Here is a 22,382-nt window from a genome sequence, read left to right on the forward strand (position 1 = left end):
ACCTTTTTTCATTTCTCTTACGATTTTATGTTCCCCGGCCTTGTTTATTTCTTGCTTGGTCTCTGCTTGTTTTCGTTTCCCTTCTTGGCAAGAGGAAAAACAAAAAAGGAAAATAGAGGCTGAGGCTAAGTACCTTGGGTAGCAGCGTGACTCTTACACGATGATCTTTTTCTAATAGTGAAGATTTTCCTTTGGGAACCACACTACTGTTTTTTCTTTCCAAACTGAATTCATATTTATACCTTATTAAGAGTTCATTTGCACTAAATGGCTCTTCGTCGAGCCTCTATTTGGATTTGCCTGTGTGTGTGTGTGCGTGCATGTGTGTGTGCCTGAGTTTATGCCACAGTTTCCTTAAAGGTTGAGCCCACTTTTTATTCTGAACCTTTTAAACTACATCTAAACTAAACACAGCAATTAATTTATTTTTAAACTCAGAACTGTGCTCCAGATATAGTTTTATTTCAGAGAGGAATGCTTTATAATGGTTAAAGATGGAGACACAAATCCTTCTTGATTATATCAGAGCATTCTGTACTGTCATTTCCATGGTTTCTCAGCTACTAAAGAAATTTAATATCCAAGAGGAACCAAATTCAAAAAGCTTTAAAATAGAATAGAATAAGCTTAATATGCAATCCAGTTTCCTAGTCTCCCAGTATTATGATGTAGATTAAATCAGCCTCTGAGAGGACAGAAAAGATTCCAGTTCCTATTAGAAAATCAGGCAATTAGGGAAAAAAAGAGTGGTTTAAGGAAAAGAAGAAACCTTGAGCTACAGTTAAATTAATTATGTGAATTGAATCAAAGAAGGTTGAGTTGAAATTATTTTTACAACTTTAGTCTTCTTTGGCAGAAGAGTTAGAAGGCGGTACTTGGGAGATCTAGAAAAGAAGACGTGGGAAGGGAATTTTCAAGAGATGTAGTGGTCGGTTTCTCCTGTAGTCTCATAACTCTTAATTCTTTTAAGTTTTCCTGCTGGGGAGCATTATTTTCCATTGTAAAAATGTCCTAAGTTCTTGCCAATAAAAGAGCACCTATATATTATAGTCTATTGAATCAAGACTGATGATATGGTAAGTAATTTACAGAGAGAGGCATTGAGGCCAGCCCCCAAAAGATGCTATCATTTCATGCAAAAGTGAGTCAAGGGTAAAATGAACTCTCAGAAATGTTATTCTTTCACTGGCCAACTCCTGTCATCCTATAATCGGGACTTACAGTTGATGGGCTCAGAGGTGGGAGGTTGCTATTGTAGCTGTGTTTAAGTCTAGGAAGTTACTTCTCATATTTTAAATAGTAAGAGGACGTTGTAACATTTAAACGTTTTCTTTGGGATATTTGCCCGCATCAAAGAATTGAAGATACCAACTTGTATTGAAATAAAACCGCAGCCAGAGGGAATTCCTCCCCTTCAGACTTACATTCGTGAAGTATTAAGAATTCCCCTATTTTTCTAAATACAGTGATGGATGCATTTTGGCAAAGTGAAAATTGAATATAAAATGTTATGATGAATTATAAATATAGATATATTTCATTCTCTCATCTCAATACTTTGCATTAAATATGAGTGTTGTATTTCTTTCAAGTGACGAATTTTATCTGAGAAAAATAATAAAATGATCATTTATTTCAGAAAGGCCTTTTGGAAAAGTTTACACTCGTTTCCTTTCTATTTTTACATACATACATAACCCACTCTTGAAGAGCCAGGAAAATGCTTTACACGTTTCATGAACTCCATCAAGTGGGAAAGAACTTAAAGCAAATATTGACATAGGGTAGTGTCTTTGCATATTACCTAGTGGGGAGAGATTTAAATTAGCTTCCTGGAGGACGGATCAACAAAACCCAATGGTAAGTTAAGTCTGCACTGATCTTTTGAGAAAGCTTGAACTCAGGGGTAGACTTTGGAAGTTTTAATGAGACTGAAATGGAAAATGGGGTGAGAAGTAGTTTACAAATCATCCATGATTATTTAAAAGATGTGTGTGTGTGTGTGTGTGTGTGCACACGTGTGTGTGTTTGCCTGTGTGTCTACAGATGAAAGGAATATGGGGGAACAGGATAAACCAGAGTATCTTTTAATTATAAACTAAAATAAAATAATCTTAACAAAAGATAAAAAACAAATGTAATAAAACTGCAAATATGACATCAATACAAGATATTCAGCAAAGAGAGTCAGAAAACTAGTTTTGCCTTCCATATGAACTACATGTAAATATGTAAATTTTCTCCATGTGAAAGGGCTTGTGGGTCCCATGAAGAGTTCATAAAGGTGTTTATCCTAGGAAAAGTCACCAAGATTTCACGTTTCCCTGCAGAGAACAGAATAGTTAGTATATCATTTGAGGCACTTGCTCTTCAACCAGTTCTTCTGTCCTGCAGATCTCTTCATGGATACAAACACAGAAGATACATGATGAAAAGGACATTTAAAAAATTATTGGGTCAAATTCAACCCTGTGTTTAATAACATTTAACTTGTCAAATTCCAGGAGGGCCTTAACAAATGATTCAAGATTAAATTTAAAAGTAGATAGGGGCAAACAATAATTAATGTTAAAATATGTAAAATTAGTCTAAGATTTAGATTAGTACTAAAAACTCATTCTATAAGGAACGGACCCCAAACTTGGCTCTGAGGTTTCTAATTAATAATACAAAAGTTAAAATAAACCAATTATATGATCATTCCAAATGTCTGTTATTTCCCTCAAGGGAAGGAAAACCTTAACATTCCCAGTACTCATGCCAGGGAGGTTTCTGCCAAGGCTTAGTAAAGAGCACTGTGAAATGTAATGAGCACAGTCTTCAACCACATCTTTACTTGCTACACTTCTGGTCTCTGAGAGCAATTTGGAGATCATAATGGCATGATCCTGGAAGTGTCTCTTGCATTGACCAACATACTACTTAGGATAACCTCACTGATTGGTTTTTGTTGGTGTGGGAAGGATTTTGAATTTACAGAAATATATACAGATTAATGGTAGTATAACAGACAGCTATGTAACAAACCCTCAGCTTAATTACATCTTAATTCTTTGCTAAATATTTACATTATATATATATTCTTTTAAAATGAAATAAAACCTAGAGTTGAACTCTTCCCAGCGCCACCATCAACCCCTCCCAAGTCTTAATTTCCACCCTCTTTCTCCAGAAGTAACCACTGTTATGATTTTGCTATTTGTTATTCCCATGCATTAAAACAATTTTTACTCGTTAGTTGAATTTTAAATACATGTTAAAGAAGAAGTATATAAATGTTAAGTGTACAGCTCAATTAATTTTCATAAAGTAAAAAGGCTCGTGCAAACACTAGTTTAGAAAATAGAACATTTTCAAGCCCCTCCCCACCCAAACTTTTACCTCCTATAACCACTATCCCCCTACCCTTCTCAAAAAGTAACCAGTATTCTTTCTTCTACGACCATAGATCAGTGTTACCTGTTTTTGAACTTGATATATTAGGAGTCAAAATGTATATCTCCTTCAACTTGGTTTCTTTTGCTCAAAGTGGTGTTTGTGAGATTCATCTTGTTGTTGCATATGGCTTTAATTGTTCATTTTCATTGCTGTATAGTATTCAGTTGTATTAGTATACCAGAATTGATTTAATCACTCTATTGCTAATGCCATTTGGATTGTGCCTAGTTTCCAAATATTAATAAATATTGCCATGGGCGTTCATCTCTATAGATTTTTATTGGCCATAATCAAAGAAGGAAATTGTAGAATTAATGAATGATACCAAATAGTTTCCAAAGTGATTCTAATGATCACACTCCCACCAGCAAGGTTTGAGAGTTGCCATCGCTCTGCATCCTTGCAAAGCTTGACATTGTCAGCCTTTTAACTTTTAGCCATTTTGATAAATATAAAGTGTTACCATGATTTTTATTTGCATTTCCCTGATGATGGATGAGATTAAGCATTTTTCTTCTATGTTTATTGGCTCATTTGGGTGAAGTGCCTGTTCAAACATCTTGCCCAGTATTCAGTTCAGTTTCTGTTTTTTTCTCTTATTGGTTTGTAGGAACTCTCTATTATGTGCATGAGCTGTTTGTCAATTTATGTATGTTAGAAATATATTCCCAACTTGCCTTTTCATTCATATAATTTTTTATTTGATGAATAGAAGTACATAATTTTAATGTGTATATATTATAGTATTTTCCCTTATGGATATGCCTTTTAAAAATCTTATTTAAGAAATATTTCCCCACCCCATAGTCATGAAGATATTCTCCCATGTTTTCTTCTAGAACCTTTATTGCTTTTCCTTTCACATTAAGTTCTTCAAACTACTTAGAATTGATTTTTGTATACAGGGTGTGGTAGGGGTATAGTTTCATTTTCTTCCCCCGTATGGATATCCAGTTGATTCAGCAACATTTAATAAAAAGGCCATTATTTACCCAGTGCTATTCAGTGTGTGTTTAACATAAATCATAGACAAGAGGATTTGCTTTCTTTATTATGAACCATTTGTCCACCTTTGTATTAATACCAGACTGTTTAGTTAGCTACAGTAGCTTTATACCTTGTAATCTTGTAGCCTTGATACCTGATGTAGAAATTTCCCTCACATTTATTGCCTCTTGTAGAAGAGAAAAGGATGAGAGAACTCACTCTTCATGAGTGTTTTGGCTATTCTCAGCACTTGTATTTATCCCTATTAATTTACACAGAAAAAATCTGCTAGAATTTTGTTTGGAAATGTATGGAACAAATTGGTATACTTGAAGATAATTTAAAATTTTACAGTATTGAGTGTTCTAATTGATGAATATGATATACTTCTTCATTTATTTAGGTCTTTAATTTTTCTAAATTTTTCCAAATTTTCCATGTACAAATATTTCACATATTTCATTAAATTAGTGCAAATAATTCCCATTTACTCTTCACCCAGATTTACCAGTTTTTAGTATTCCCCAGACACACAGCCATAAGTATTTATGTATTATCTATCTATCTATCTATCTATCTATCTAATCTCTCCTTCCCAGTGCATTACATCAGAAGGCACATATTGTAAGTTTTTTCCATTTTAGTGATGTTACCTCTGATCAAGATGGTGTCCACCAGCTGTGGTCCACTTACGCTTACCATTTATTTCTCTTTACCATTTATTTCTATTTTTAATTAAGTTAACTAAGGAGAGATACTTTGAGATTAAGTAAATATTCTGTTTCTTTCCAAATATTTACCCAACAATTTAAACATTCATTTATGATTCTTGCCTGAATTAATTATATAATCATTGTACTGTTAAAAAAAACTTTCAGTTCTCCTTTATATATTTGTTTATTTCCTTTCAGCACGGAGTCAAGGATTATTATTTTATTCAATGGTAATGACTGTCGTTATTCATTTTGAGGGTAAATTTGCCCCTAGTATGGCCAGTGGGGAGCGTCTTCAAGTTGGTTCTGTATAATTTTGACATGTCTCCTTCATTTTGGGAGTACTTTTCTCTTTTCAACATAACAAAATGTTCCAGACTCATCTGTTACTTTTACTGTAATGATTTTGGGATTAGCAAGATCTTCAAGGAGACTTGTTTCCTCAGTTTGCTAAATTAAATTAACTTTTTTATTCTAAAATTTATTATAGATTCTTTTGGATCTTAAAATATATAATCATGAGATGTGCAAATGATGGTGGTTTTCTTTCTTTCCTTACAATCATTTTATCATTTATTTTTCTTGCCTTATGGCATTGGGTAGGACCTCCAGTACAGTGTTTAATAGAAAAAGTCATATTAGGCATCCTCGTCTCATTTCTGATTTCAGAGAGAAATCTTCCAACATTCCACCTTTAAGGATGATGTTCACACTGTATTTTTTGTAGTTTCCCTTTTAAGATGAAAAAATTCTCTGCTTTTCCTGATTGCTAAGATTTCTTAACCATAAATGATAATATATTAGTTTCCTATTGCTGTTGTAACAAATTGCCATAAACTTAGTGGCTTAAAACAGTACAGATGTATTGTCATACAGTCCTGGAGGTCAGAAGCCCAAAAATGAGTCAGCAGGGGTGCATTGCTTTTCAAGGCTCTATGAGGGAATATGTTTCCTCCCCTTTTTCAGGATCTAGAGGTTGTCTACACTCCTTTGTTCATTGCCTTGCATCATGCCAACTTCTGTTTTTGTTGTCACATTTTTTTCTCTGACACTGACCTTCCTGCCCCCCTTTTGTAAGGATTCTTGTGATTAGATTGGCCCAATCATGATAATCCAGGATAATATGCCCATATTAAGATCCTTAAACTAATTACATCTACAAGGTCCCTTTTACAATTTAAGGCATTGTATTCATAGGTTCTGGGGATTAAGATATGTACGTTCAGCCTACCACACATAATAAACGTTATTAAATAAATGTTCTGCGTCAGTTGAAATGATCATACTATCTTCTCTTTTAGGCTGTACATGTGGTGATTTCACTTCTGATGTTCTCATGTTAAACGACCTTCATTCCTAGAATAACTCAGTTTCTTTGTGTTGTGCTACTCCATTTATAAATGGCTAGGTTCTACTTGCTGATACTTTACTCAGTATTTTTGCATCTATCTTCTTAAGTAAAATTGGCCCGTAATTTTTCTCTTTTGATGTCTGAGTTTTTTTTTTTTTTTCCAAAAATCACAGTTTTCTTGGCTTCAAATAATGATCTGAAGAGTGTTTTCCTTTTTTCTAGTTTCATTAAAGTTTCTGCTTTTATTATTTCCTTTCCTGCGCTTTCTATGAATTTAATTTACTTTCCTAAATTCTTCAGATGAGTGCTTAGCTCGTGGTTGTTTAGTTTTTCTTCTTTTCTGATAAACATATTTAATGCTAAAAATGTCCCTCTGACATGACTTTAGGTGCAGCAAACAAGCTTTGATATGTAGTCTTTTCACTATCATCAATTCAAAATACATTAAAAAATTCTACTTTTCCTTTTGATTTTTTTTCTTTCACCCACGGCTTCTCAACTGCCTCTTCCAGAATACATGCAAACATGCATACAGATTTTCCTTATGGGTGTATTTATCTAAATTGCTTGTCCGCTATTATCAGCAACAGCATTCTCTCTGACTGTTTTGACTATTTCTGTATATGTGTGGATCCATAAACAATATATGATGTTTTTCTGTGCGCTTTCAAATTTATATTTGTGTATATAAGTTTATATAAGATGTCAAATAAACATTAATCAGAAGTTAAGAGGCAGGGAATTATTAGTATCAGATTAAACAGGACTTAAGGCAAGAAGGACTTAGCAAGAACAAAAAGTAATAAAAAAGAATAATTCATAAGGAATACATAGGAATCATGAGTTTGTGTGCTACTAAAAATGTCATCTTGTATAAAGCAAAAACTGACAGATTGTTCACAATCACGATGAGATATTTCAACTCAAGCTTGTAAGAAACTCCATAGGTCAAACAGCCAAAAGTAAAGTAGTTAAGATAGATATAGATGTTTTGAATGAGACATTTACAAATAGCAGGGCAGGGGTTGGGTGGCGAAGACAGAGAGAGAGAGAAAGAACTTTACATCAAAGAAAGAGCAAGTATACTTTCATTCAAGTACACAGTAAACATTAAAATTGAGTTCATACATTCCACACTCTCTAAGATAAAATTGAATTAATAATTCAACAACAAATTGATAATTAATATTAGAAAATTTAGAAATTTAAGATGGTTCTTCTAAATTTCTAATAGAAAGTTTAAAATATTTTGAGTTGAAAAATAAAAATATTAATAAAATTTATAGTATCTAAGATTATAATTTGAATAAATTCATAGGCTTAAATGCCTTTAGTTAAAAAAACAAGAATATTTGAAAATAACTGAGTTTCGCTTTCAACGTAGGAAGCTAGAAAAGTAACAAAAAACAAACTCTTAATTAGGGAGAAGAACATTTCAAAAGTAAGACAAGAAATTACTGTAAAATGAGTCAAAGAAACAAAAGAAAAGATCACAAAGCTAAATATGTTCATTTAGTGAACTAGTAAAATAGTGACACTTCCAGGTGATCAAGAAAGACAAAAACATTTTTAAATATCATGAACTAAGGAAACACAACCACAGATATATCAATTTTTAAAATTGTAAGAGAACACTATAAAGTTTTAAAAAATTGAAAACTTTGATTAAGTATACTACTTTCTAGAAGAATGAACTAGAGCTACACATACCAAGATTAATAAATGCCGAAAACATAAGGTTAAGTTAAAAAAGAAGGTAGGATGATGCAGTATGATTTATAATTTATGAGATACCCATATTCATATTTTAAATTTCTCAGGGTAGTTTTGTCTTAGATGGATTTTGTTTTCTAAACCTAATTAATAAATCACAGTCTTTTGTTCATTGTTAGCTTTATTAAATGTTAAATCTATTACATTTATTATATTTATTCATCTGTTTGGTCTTATATTTATCATCTCATTATGTATTTTCTGTTCACATTCTTTTCCTTTGTTCCTTTTTTCTCCTATTTTCTTTATTTAGGCTGTGCCATGTCTTAGTTATGGCACACAGGATCTTCACTGAGGCATGCGGGATCTTTAGTTGCAGCATGCGGATTCTTAGTTGTGGCATGTAGGCTTCTTAGTTGCAGCATATGGACTTCTTAGTTGTGGCTTGTGGACTCTCAGTTGCGGCATGCGGGGTCTAGTTCTCCGACCAGGGATCGAACCCAGGCCCCTGCATTGGGAATGTGGAGTCTTACCCACTGGACCACCAGGGAAGTCCCTCTACTATTTTCTTTTGAATTAATAAAAGCTTTAATCTACTTTATTTTCTTCTAGAGGCCTAGAAGCTCAATTATATTTTTATTTCACCAGGTATTCTGGAATTTTTTAAAACATATAAGGTTAATTTTATTTTCTAGCAAATTCTACAGCTGCACAACATTTTTTCCCTTCTCTCATACGTAACACAGAACCTATCATACTACAGCTATGAACTGATCATTTTAGTCTATCATCTAATTATTTTCAGTTATATTTCACATTTCTAAAAACATATAAAACAGTAAATTGTTTTTGCAGTCAATAAATAATTAAATTTAGTGACATATTTTATCAGTTTCTGAGTTCACTTCTCTGCTTGATGACAATCTAATTTTTTTAAGCTGAGTATCCGTGGTAGTTAACAATTTTAGTATTTGTATATTTGAAAATGTCTTTGCTTTGCTTTCACTGTTTTAGTTTAACTGGGTATAAAATTCTAGGTCACAGGTATTGGCCTCAGCACCTTAAGTAAATCCATTGTCTTTTGGGGTTTCTTATTGCTAAAGAGAAATCTCCTGACTATTTAAGTGCCATTTTTCTTCAGTTAAGGTTTCGATTCCAGCTTTTAGGATTTTTTTTTTTTTTTTTTTTTTTTTTGCGGTACGCGGGCCTCTCACTGTTGTGGCCTCTCCCGCTGCGGAGCACAGGCTCCGGACGCGCAGGCTCAGTGGCCATGGCTCACGGTCCTAGCTGCTCCGCGGTATGTGGGATCCTCCCGGACGGGGGCACAAACCCGTGTCCCCTGCATCGGCAGGCGGACTCTCAACCACTGCGCCACCAGGGAAGCCCTAGGATTATTTTTAATGTCTTCAATGTTTTGGTTCTAGCTTTATGGTTTATCTTGCACACTCCTCAGAATTCAATAATTTGTTATGAACATTTTTATCTCTCTTCACTTTTGGGAAATTGCTAGTTATATCTGTTCAGATATTGTTCGTTCACCATTTCTTCTGTTCTCTGATTCTGGAGCCTCTCAAATCACTCATCCACATTTCTTTGATGCTTTTCCTTATCCCTTAGAAATTTATTTTGCTCTTTGTGATGAATTCTTTGTTAATTCTTCAGTATAATCATATAATTCATTAATTCTCTCTTTTCTACCACATTGCTTCATCTTTAGAATTGTTTCACCTAATGAGTATTGCATTTTTTTCTTTAATTTCAATGACTATATTTTTCACTTCCAGAGTCTGTGATTCAGTCTGTTTCATCTTCCCCAGGCTTGTTTTATTTATGAATGTATTAATGTACATATGTTTTATTTATATATATACATATTTTATGTTTTATAGATTCTTGCTCTTGGTAACTAGGAATTATTAATTATTCTTTCATTTGAGACTGTGTCATTGCCTTCCCTCATCCCTACAATGCCCTAGTTCCAGGTAGCAAGTCAGCAGTAGTTGGGTTTTTTTTTTTTCTCCCAGCTTTATTTTTTCATAAGCAGGAGAACACCCTGGCCCCTATTTTCAGGTAGTGTTTCTAGCTTTGGTCCCAATATCATCTAGAACTCTTAATTTCCCACAGTAGCTGCTACAACCTGAATGTGGACTCATGGATTCAGTCTTGTTTACCATCTTCCTTTTCTTCTATTTCTCATCTCTTTAAGAGTTTATCTTGGGGAGCCTTATTAGGACCGTTGTAATGCCTAGTATTATACTTTACCTCTTATCGCTGTGGTTTTGGAACTGTACATGTGGTAAAAATGTAGACTCTGCTCCATTTTGCACGTTTGGAAATTTGTTATTAGATTGAAAATTATAAATATGCTCCTACTCCAGGTCTGGTAGGATGTGTGTTATGCCTCCAGATAAATTAGTGGAGAATATCTTCAGGCAAGTAACCAAGAATTCTTGGTAACAATGAGATGATTTGGAATGGAAATAAGGAAACCTTATTGCCACTTAAGAGTTCTGCAACAGGAGCCAGGCAACCTTGGAATGATATCTATGACCCTCAAATTATCTGCCAAACGGGATTTGTTGTAGATGTGTAAAATGAATAAATTTTGAACACTGCGGACTCTAAAATTCTGATTTAATATCTCTCATTTCCGACATTGTGGAATTTCATGGAATATTTAACATATTTTTCAAGAAAAACAAACCTTCCTTGATCAGATAGGTTTGATAATTCTGTTTAAATGAAGGGAAACAGGTTTCTTTACTGCTAAAAGTCTCAGGACCTTTAATGTGCTCATAGTTGGGAGTCTTCCTGAATGAGCCATCCATGCAACACTTCAAGTGTTGACCTTGAAACACATGGTCAACATGAAACATGTAGGTGTTAGCCTTGGAGCCTCCCTTCCTTTGCTTTTTAAGTAATACTTTCTTTTTTTTGAGAATTAGTGTTCTATGAAACAAATGTTTAAAATTCAGTGTTTGATTTTTTTTTTAAGTTAGACTGTGCTTTCTAGAAGAGAACATATTGATATAAACACAACTGACTCCCTGTCACCTTAATTTTGGTGGAACTGACTGGGTCAAGGTATGAACTCAAAGAACAATAATAACAAAAAACTCTGCCTAGGACTTCAGCCCATTATTTAACCTCATTAGCATCCTACTCTAATCACTTACAGAATTAAAGGTAAAAGGAAACTTGAATGGGACCTACCACAAATTCAGGGTCAGGATCCTTAGGCTTGGAAAAAGAGAAATCAGCCAGCTAAGGAGAACAGCTTCATAGGGTGATGCTAATGGGCCCTGAAGTGCTAGCTTCTGTTTTTATGGATGGCTACTCTAACCAGTTAATTAGGTTAGATGAAGCCAGGACCTCTATTTCTTAAAAGGGAGCAGATGTCATTTGCCTATTTTTATCCAACATGATGATAAGTAACCTGGATTACAAATAATTTTCAAATAGCACTGGTCAGCCATCTCAGTAATTATAGGATTTGGGGAATGATTTTTAAAATGAAAGTGTACTGGATCAAAAATATGTGTATTAGTGGATAATATTTTTAGTCGTAGAGTCAGACACATGTCATAAAAAGCACTAATGAGGTATAGTTTGTATATTTACATCTATATCCTTATATAAGGATAGTAAGCTTACTATCAGCTTATAAACTAAGCTTATAGTAAGCTTAGTTTGCTATATTACTTAAATTAATATTTTTATATCATGTGTATCTTTCTTATAATCTTCTATCTGGCTAATCTCTTGAGTTCCTATAATGCACTTTCTTGAAATTTGAAATCATTTCTGAGAAACCCTTGGTAAATACCCTCATTGTTTGCTATGAAGTGAGCTGTGAGAACAGAGATATTGCACCACAAGCTGAGACTGAGTTTTTAATTCCTTCTTTAGAGATACTTCCCCTCTGGCAATTCTGCAGACACAAGCTAAAAAACAAGGTCATAATTTTGGAATCTTACAACTGTTATAAGGGACCCCAGAGGTCATTGACTTATTATTTATGCTTTCTGATTGTAATCGGTAATAATCATTTAAAAGATGCTTGTAGCCTGTATCATTATTTCTGATGAATTTTAAATATAGCAAGCAATATTCTAATCAATTAATCTCCATAATATTTATTTTCCTGCCTTTTGCATCGTTTCTCCCCAGGCATCAGAAAAACATAAAAGAAGAAACGTCTACAGTTGTATAAAGTCATTTATTTCATTCTCAGTTGTTTAACATGCTCGGCCCACCTACACCTCCCCCATCTCCAAAAAAAAGAGAGAAGGATTTGAGCTAGCTTAGGGAAGAATGGCTCCCTAGTAAAAGCAGAATTAAGTTTGGACATCAGACACCCCCATGATCTGACCCTAACTTTGCCCTCCAGTTGCAGCTCTCATGACTCTGTCTTGAAGTTTCTATTCCAACAGCACTTAATCTCGTGCAACTGACTCATTGTTGGGTCTTATTTCTCCACCTGCGGGAATGGTCTCTCTTCCTACCCACGGCCTGCTTGTCACTTGGCCTGGTGAACTCCCACTTGTCCTCTAAGTCTCCCTAAGCAAGGTTAGGGACTTCCCTGGAGGTCCGGTGGTTAATATTCCTCACATCCACTGCAAGGAGTGTGGGTTCGATCCCTGGTCGGGGAACTAACATCCCGCATCCCACATGCCGTGTGGCGGTGCCAAAAAATAAAAATAAAACTCCCTGAGCAAGAATTTGCTGACCTTCTCGCGTTGGTAAGTGCCTTTTTCTGGGCTCTCATAATATCTCATGCAAAGATCCACCTTTGCAGTTTCTGTAATGCATTATGTTTATGTGGTTTTTTCCTCTCTGCTTGAAAAGGTGTGCATCTCATTCTTCGTGTCACCAGTTTGTAGCACAGTAGGTGCCCAATTAACATTTACTGGGCTCATGAGTGCCATGTGTGATAATTACACAATAAAGTATTTTGGAGTTGGGTAGGTAAACCCCACTAAAACGAGGATTAAAAAACAAAGCTATGTAAAACAATGAAGAAGGTTTGAAGGACTGGAGATAGAAATCCTGAAGGCTTTAGTGGAGGATAATTGCTCTCTCGCATCAGTGAGGCATTGAAGTGTTCCATATCAATGAGTTTATCGTATATGCCCCAGTTGGTAAGTGACATGCTGAGTAGGATTAAGAAGTTGGCTCTATCCTTGCTCTCTTCACACCAAATTGTGTTGCCTTCGTGGTTCTCAGCTTTATTTCACATCTCAAATATAGGTTCTTTTTGTTTGCATGTATTTCCAGGGTATACGGTGGGATACAATTTCTCTGGTTTACAGATTGGTTTGGAAAGTGAATGTGCTATAGGATAAATTAAATTCTGAATGTGGTAGTAGAAAAGGACCAAAGACAGATTTCGCAAATTTACAGTTTGCTGTGAGTTGACCTTGGGATTATGCCAGATTTCAGGCTTTCTGCTCTAAGCCCCTTAAGGCAGGGACTGAGTTTTATTAGTGTTACCCTCTTAGGCTGTTCTCGGCAGCACAAAGTCAGTGCTTGATAAATGTTCAATGACTGACATGCTCATCCAACAACTCACACATCAAAGAATAATTTGTTAATTATTATTATAGTGATGTCTATATTTGTTTTCTGACTCGGAATCCCCAGTGTTTCCAATAAATATATTTATAGATATAAGATGTTTTGCTGCCGATAGTATCTTATTCAAAGATAAAAGATATGTTGACCCAAATTAATTACAGAAAGCCAAGGAAGTCAATTGGGGCTTTAAAAAATTCTCTTGCTTCCCTTACAAACACTTTGATCTTAAAGTATCATGCTGTCTGTAATCGCCTTACTTCTTAATCCCACTGACTGAAAATATCAATCTTCTAGCAGGTCCAAGTGGGATGTTTCTATGGAGGGGAAAGGGCAATAGAAAGGCAGGAACATAAACCAGATCTCTAGTCTTGAGCTCTCTCCTGACCTCCAAACTTGCATATACAAATTCTTACTTGACTTTTCTACTTGGATGTCTAGTAGTCGTTTGAAATTCCCCATTTCCCAAAATGAAACTTTTCATTTTCCCTCCTTCAGTAACTCAGGATCCTGCAGTCATCTGCCATCTCATCAACAGCTTCATCTTTCTCTCTGACCCCAAATCTTTACTCTTCCTCTACTCCCGTCTTCTCTCAAAACCATCTCTAAACCATCGGCAGCCCTGATAGCTTCTACCTTCAAATTAAATGAGAATCCGGCACTTCCTTGTCCCTCTGCAGCCACCATTCTTACCCAAGCCACCAAAATCTCTCACCTGGACCACGCACTGGCTGCCCAACAAGTTTCCTGGCTTTACCTTTCCCCTTTATTGTTAACACAACATCTCAATAATCCTTTTCCAATGGAAGTCAAATCACATCTTATCTCTGCTCAAAAGCTTTCAGTAGCTTCCCGTCTCATCCAGAGTAAAATTCAAAGTCGTTACCATAGGATATCAGCCCCTGGAGGATCTCCTTTTCTGTGGTGTCACTCCTGTCTTCTTCCTGTTCCTCAAACACAACATGCCCACTCCTGCCTCAGAGCTTTTGCATTGACCGTCCCTCTGTTAGAATGCTGTTCTTCAGATGTCCCCGTAGCTCACTCCCTAATTTGCATCATGTCTCAGGTGTTATTGCATTATTGAGGCTTTCTTTAAGCAGTCCACCTAAAATAGCAACTCCTTCACCTCCATCACTCCCTGCCACCTTTACACTACATTTTTACTTCCTTTTATTATCTGTCATACAATATATTTACTAGCTTTAAAAAAAAATTATTGTCTATTTCCCTCCCTTAGAACATAAATTCTGTTTGGTAGTAATTTCTTTTTCTCTGGGCTTTATACTCACATCCAGAGCGTTGGACATAGCGGATGCCAGGTAAACATTCGTTGAGAAAATGAATGAGCTTGAAAATGATTAACAAAGAACGTCCTTGTCCATCAACTCATGTGCCCCTCCCATTGAGCCCATGATAATAGCGGGTCAGGAATTCTTATTTCTGTGGTAGAAAAAGGAAAACCAAGACTTCAAGAGTGTCTTTAGAATTCTTGCAGTTGCAGGGAACAAAGACCCACAAAATCTAGAAAAACAATAGAAAGCACTCCAAGTGTCATGACTTAGGGGGTCTCACAGAACCAGAGTGTAGGGGTGCAGACAGATGTCAAGTAGGGTCTCAGTGGAGGTGATGGGATGGGAACACTGCCAAGGTGACTCTGGCTTCTTTCCTAGGATGGCTTAAGAATACACAAGACTCAGTCTCCCTTTCCTGTATTGCCTCTTCTCTTCCTTTCGATCACATTATTTGCTACCTGCAGATCAACTTTTTCTGCTCTTTTGTCCACATGACAGAATGAAGCTTTCCATAGCTTACCTTTTGTCAACCCCGTTGGGGGAGAAGGTCTAGTTCGTGGTGGGTGAGGAGTGTGCAGACAGGATGGACATAGTTTCCCAGAGAAGTGGCGATCATTTTGAGCTGGTCATAGACCCTTAAAAATATCTGTTAAGAAGTGGGAAAGGCATTTTCCCAAAGTAACACATCAAAGGAAAGTAGAGGCTGGACTTGAAGTGGGGTCTTCTCTTCCAAATCTTGTGCTTCTCAGACTTCTCCACACATACTCTTTAGCGAGTTACCCAAGGAGCTACTATATCCCTTTGATGATCATAAGCAACAGTAGTTAGGCTTAAAAAAGAAAGACAAAATAGGGCCTTCCCTGGTGGTCCGGTGGGTAAGACTCCACGCTCCCAAAGCAGGGGCCCCGGCTTCGATCCCTGGTCGGGGAACTGGATCCCGTGTGCGTGCTGCAAATAAGAGTCCGCATGCCACAACTGTGACCTGGCACAGCCTAAATAAATAAATAAATATATTTTTTAAAAAGACAAAATAAAATAAAAAGGGCTTGGGAGAGAAAAAAATAGCATATAGGGATGGGAACTTTGGTATTCCGAGAGCCCAGCGCCAACTACCGTGCTGCTGGAAAGATGGCTGCAACACCAGGCAGCTGCTCAGGCTGCTATTCGTATCCATGGTGCTGGAGAGTGTAGGGGCAGAGAAGTACGTGTTTCTTTTGTGTTGCCGGGGAGCGTGCCTAGTGGATCATCAAGGGCACTGGTCTGGCATAATTCTACCACTGGTGAACGTAGGCTTGCTTTGTAAAATATTTATTTTTAAATTTTTATTTATTTATGCGGTACGCGGGCCTCTCACCGTTGCGGCCTCTCCTGTTGTGGAGCACAGGCTCCGGACGCGCAGGCTCAGTGGCCATGGCTCACGGGCCCAGCCGCTCCGCGGCATGTGGGATCTTCCCGGACCGGGGCACGAACCCGTGTCCCCCGCATCGGCAGGCGGACTCTCAACCACTGCGCCACCAGGGAAGCCCCTATTTTATCAAATTTATTTCAACTTCATTCCCTTCCAGAAAAAGAATGAAGGCAGCTCAGTACCCCTATTGGTTTATAAAAAATGTAATTTACTTTACTTTCTGCCCACAGTTAATTTGGCCCCATTGTGTCTTTGCCCCAAGTGCATGGAAATGTGACTTCACTATGGAAGAATCCATGTAAAAGGTTGTACACTATACTTTAATGTCAGAAAGGTGGATGAGTTGACATCGTATAATGGAGAGCATATCACCCCTTCTACTAAGAGATGTAATAGCAGAAACAGTCTTGACTGTGGAAACTGCTATAATAACTGCTATGCTCATTTTTTATTGATGATGGATAAAAATTCTCATAATACTGAAGCACAGTTACTTGCTGGAATATAGCTTCAGGCTGCCCCTAGGGCAGACTTTATTTATGCATCCCTACTTTCACTATTTGTAATGATAATGATGATAATAATATTATTAATAATAATAATAAATATCAGTACTTTCTGAATTACAATAAGAACTAGAAGTTTCAGCTATTTTCACCTCGACCTAATCTGCTGAATCTTCTTTTAAAGATGTAATGCAAGAAAAACCATTATAATCCTCACCATTGTTCTGGTTGCTAATAGACCTGTGCAAATATTATTGTAGGCTTTTTAAAAATTATTAATTTATAAAGTGCCCTGAGCCTTACAGAATATAAGCAACTGAGCAGGCTGGGGCAATAAAGTTACATAAATCACTGTTAAGTTAATAGCATAAACCACAGTGACCCTACGGTGGTTCAGTACGGTAGTTTTGGAGAACAGACACAATCAGGAATTTTTGAAGATCTAAAAAAGAAAGTATATTTTAAAATATGTAAATCTGTCTGTTTTATAAAGGCAGTGTTAAATGGAGATTAATGGAGAGCCCAAAGAATCAGCAAAAACCAATAAGATCAGAATGATGTTTAAAATTCTTGTATAGTTTGATGATATTTTGACGACTTCAGAAATGTTCATCAGAGAATCAAATCGCAGTCAGGATAAAAAGGACAACTCACAAGTGATAACCACGCTTTCCCCGAATTGGGCTTGCAGCCCACCCAGACTTATGAAAATCCTCACTGCATTTATTGTCTGCATGCCGTAGCGGATGCTTTTCTGAACACCGTGTACAGTGTAACTTTGTCAGGTGCAGTGGGAGAAATTCCTGTCTGATCTTAGTACCAACCACGGTGGTACTTCTGAGTAATGGGTTTGTTTTTTATTTAATGGGCCCTGGGAACTATGTGACTGACCACATTTCCCTTTTAATAATGGCAGTGAGAGAGCAGAATTCTCATTTATAGCCGTCCCATAGCAGTGTATAGGTCCATATAGGAAGTGTTTTCTCATCATTTCTGAATCCACTTTATGTTACTATAACACATTTTATTATGTTTAGTTAGCTTTATATACATCTGGTTAGCTGCCTTACCTAAATCCTTACTGAAAAGAATGTGGGGCTAGGGAGGAAGAGAAACAGGGAGAAAGTTGAAAATTTTAAACTTAGACATAAATATAATTTTCTATTACAAATTATAACATCTAATTTTTCTGTATTTACAAAAGAGGTAATTAAATTCATCTTAAGGGATTCATACCTCTAATGCTGAATAATAAATAACTTTGAGAGTAAATATCAATTTTCATTTATACCACGTTCATGGGTATAACCACATTAATCCACACTGAATATCACCTCAGAGTTTAATACTGTGGGATAGTTGCTTAATAGGTTTGCTCATCTCTGTTTCAGTTTATTCATCTGCAAAATGGCAGTAATAGTGTGTAGGCTTGTTGAAGGCTACACACAAGCTTGAAGGCTTGTTGTGAGAATTAAAAAGAATCTCTGTGAAGAACAAGTCTTAACCTTCTTGTACCTCAGTGTTTTCATCTGTGAAAGGGGTATAAAATAGTACCTGTATCACAGCTAGTTTGTGAGGATTAAACAAGCAGGCATAGTAACATGTTTAGGAAAATTCCTAATACCGTATAAATGCTATTATTATTATTATTTCTTATATTTTTATTTTACAAAGGTTTTATAAATATCCAAAATTAATTTCCCCAACTTAAGGGTTGGAAATATTGCTTTACTGAAACTGAATCCATAGTAGGCTTCTTAAATGGGCTTAAAATGGCCATTTTTTAAAAATCACATGGTCTGCCAGTGCCTCCGTGGGATTCTCTGTTTATATTGGTCCTAAATACCATAAGATTAGCAACTGTAGAGCGGTGGTTCTCAACTGGGTGATTTTGATCCCCCCCCCACTCCCTAATGCTAAATAACTTTGATAGTAAATATCAGTTTTAATTTGTATCGTTCAGGGTGCATTCGGCAGTGTCTGGAGTCATTTTGGTTGTCGCAACTGGAGGGGGTGTGCTCATGGCATCTAGTGAGTAGAGGCCAGAGAGGCTGCTAAACATCCCAGAATACACAGGACAGGTCCCACAACAAAAAGTGACCTAGCCCTAAATGTCCATAGTACCGTGGTTGGAAACTCCTGGTACAGAGTTTCATGGCCAAAAATGGAACAACAGAAGGAATGGTTAGAGAACTGGTGGAAATCAAAATCTTTCTTACTTAGTTGCTGCTGTTTCTGCATTTCCCACCCCCAGATTTTAGCTTTCAATTTAGTTTTGTCAGAAGCCTAACAAATATGGTAAGAAAATTAGGAAATGTGACATGGTATAGTTTAAAGAGTCCTGGAGACTGCCATTGCCCACTTGCCTCTAAATGTACAAATAGTTCTATTTTCAAAAAGTAACTTGGACCCAAATTAAGAATCTCAGGAAGATCTGTCAGAGTCCACATCTAGCACACATCCTAGAGAAACTCTTGTGTGTGTGAGCCTACGGGGCTGTGCAGAACAATATTTTGGTAATGGTGAAAAGTTAGAGACAATCTAAAGGGCCATCAAAAAGAAATGAATAGAGGAAATAGATTTAAAAGTAAGTGAACTAGATATGTATCAGAGTGGATAGAGGTCAAACATAATTTGAGTAAAAAAAGCAAGTTGTAAAACAGCTTGTTAGGATACCACCATTTTAAAAATCTTAAAAACAATATATCAACAGTTAGGATTGTGTTTGGTCGCATTCGAAGAAACTTAATGACAGTGGCTTAACCAAAAAGAGGTTTATAATTTTGTCCTGTAAGAGTTCAGCTGAAGGTGATCCAGATGAAGGTGGCTCTAAGAAGCCATCAGTCAGGTCCCACAAAGCAAGGGATGGGCCACTTGTACAATTAACCAGGTCTGGTGGTCCAGAAAGGGGATAGGGTATATAACGTGTAAATATGTTTAATTAGTCCATCTCTGGTGGAGAGCTTGAAAATTGTTTTTAGGGGTCCTCAAACCTGCAACCAGGGTTCCTTCCCCAGAGCTCATTCTATCTTTCACTCTTTCATCCTCAAGATGACAAGATGAGAGCTTCCACACCACACAGTTCATCCATGTGTCAGGTCCGTAGAGAGTAAGGGTAGAAGATGAATCTGAACCTAATCTGAATATACCCCCTCTTACCAAGAAAATGATGGTTTTTACAGAAGCCTCATCTTCTGAACTTCTGCTTCTACCTCCTTGGTCAAATAGAGGTCATGTCGTTCCCTACCCACCCCTCCACTCTTTAGCTGCACCAGAGGCTGGGAGGGTTGAATGAATAGACTTCTTGATCTCTGCTTCCTGAACAAGAGCAGTGTCCTGACAGAAGGGAAGAGGGGAATGACAATGAGTAGGTGGGCAAACAGAATCGTCTGCCTCAAATAGTATAAAATGTTTAAAGATGGGTAGTAAAGATGTAAAAACATGGTCTGGGAGAATATATCCCAAATTGATGAGAGTGTGTGCCTCTAGGGAGGGAGAAAGAATACCATTGAGTAGACGTACAAAGCAGATTTTTCCTTAATTCCTATTTTATTTATGTATTTAATATAAAAAATTTCTGAAGCAAATTTAATATTAAATTTTAAAAATCTGGGTCTTCGATGTATGAATCTTTTACTCTGTTCTTCTATGTAATTGTTCTAAGTTAAGGAAAAATCTCATAACTTTTGCCAACCTACAAAATACTCGGGCTAGTGGTATGTATTCTTTTGTCTCAAGAGAAAGAGAGATATGAATGTATCTGCCCAAATAATGAGACAAGAGGGGACTGAGATGAAAATTCCAGGGAGCAGCATTCCCACCGGCCACAGAGCTGGACAGTTCTTGGAAGCTCTAACTCCCAAACCCATATTGCATATGGCTTCCCCCAGGTGCATACCCTGAAACAGTTAAACTAGGATTTAAGCAGGACCATGGGGAAATAATTTTGAGTATTCATGATTCATCTTGTTCTCAGTGAAAGTCAGCATAAAAGCTTGCATGTACAATGTTTCCAAATAGCTGACTGTCCTAACATTTTCTTTCATAAGAGATAGGTCACACAGGATACTCATACAAGAGGTACTTTTATGAAAGGCACTTTTATCCACCCCACCACCAAAAAAAAAAAAGTGTAATGAATTATTTTCCAAAGCTGATGGTTTCGGAGCATTCATTTTCATGAAAGTCAAAGTCACCGCCACTCAGTAATGAATTCCTTTTGGATGCAATTCAGACTTTCCAAGGTTACCAATTCAGGTTTTACAGAAAAAAATTATACTGGTCTGACAAGAGATATGCCTGGCAAGTTGAGGAACAAAAAGTTAAGGAAGCAGAAGACCCAGGATGAGGTGACTGGGCACCTCATAAGCACTAGAAGAACTTATTTTTGTGCCAAAGCAAAGAAGCCAGTTTAGAATAGGTTTTAAGTTATGCAGATGAAGAAATCAGAGAAAGAAGAAAAAGGAAAACTTAGTGTTTTCGTTTCACGTTTACTTGCTGCAGACTCCTGACCCCCATGACTTAAAGTGCTTCTATGAAAGAGGAAGAGCTTGGAGGGGAAGGGAAGGGAAGAAGTCTGTGTCAGGGAAACTCAGAAGGTCTTCTGTAGAAGAATCCCACATCTTCCCTGTCACGGTGTCTTTTATTAATTTGCCTAAGAAAATATTGTAGGGGTTTCAGCGTGGGAAGGAAGAAAAATGAGTTTTATTTTTCCTAGCTCCATTAAATATAGAAAAGGAGACAATAAACGAAAACAGTCTGGCATAATTAATCCCAGTACCACAGAAACAATGGCAGGAGTTTTCTTTGAACCAATCTGCACAATATAAATCTCTCTTTGGGAAGAAGCCGTCAAATTACTTTAATATTCCTGAGGATTGAAGCTGTTGGGAACAAACCAGTTTAGGGCCCAAAGAAATCGAGTGGTAATTTAATCCCATTCTGATCATTCTGACAGATATTGTTGTCACCTTCTGGAAGTGTCTGTGGACCCACTTCTGGGTACGGCAGGACAATTTTGCTGGTCAAAGCTAAGTTTGGAAAATTACAGACCAATGGGAAAAAGCAAATCTATTTAGATATTTTAAGTTGCTGCTCGCTGATGGGTAGAATCATTTCATCATGCATTCCCGCCTGGGGATCTGAACCTTTGGACTTGAGCCCCTGTTCAGACCCAAAGACATGATCTTTGCCAGTCTTCCGGGCACCTGCATATGCTCATTTCCTCATTTGTTTAAGAAAAAAAAAACTTGCATCTAGAGTGGTTGTGAGGATTAAAACAATTTATGTGAAAGCATTGCATAAACTCTAAAATGTTGAGCGAGGAAGATTATCCTAAGGGTATTACAGGTACTATGTTATTGGCAGAAAACTTTAATTTTTAATTTAAAATGTTTAATT

At 36.6% G+C, this 22,382-nt stretch overlaps 1 long non-coding RNA gene across 1 annotated transcript in view; it reads left to right on the forward strand.

Moving 5' to 3' along the window:
- LOC116741454 overlaps positions 1 to 22,382 on the forward strand; it is a 401,610-nt gene that overhangs the window by 379,102 nt on the left and 126 nt on the right. The window lies entirely within an intron of this gene.

Source organism: Phocoena sinus, chromosome 16 (genome assembly GCF_008692025.1).
Source record: "Phocoena sinus isolate mPhoSin1 chromosome 16, mPhoSin1.pri, whole genome shotgun sequence".
Lineage (NCBI taxonomy): Eukaryota > Metazoa > Chordata > Mammalia > Artiodactyla > Phocoenidae > Phocoena > Phocoena sinus.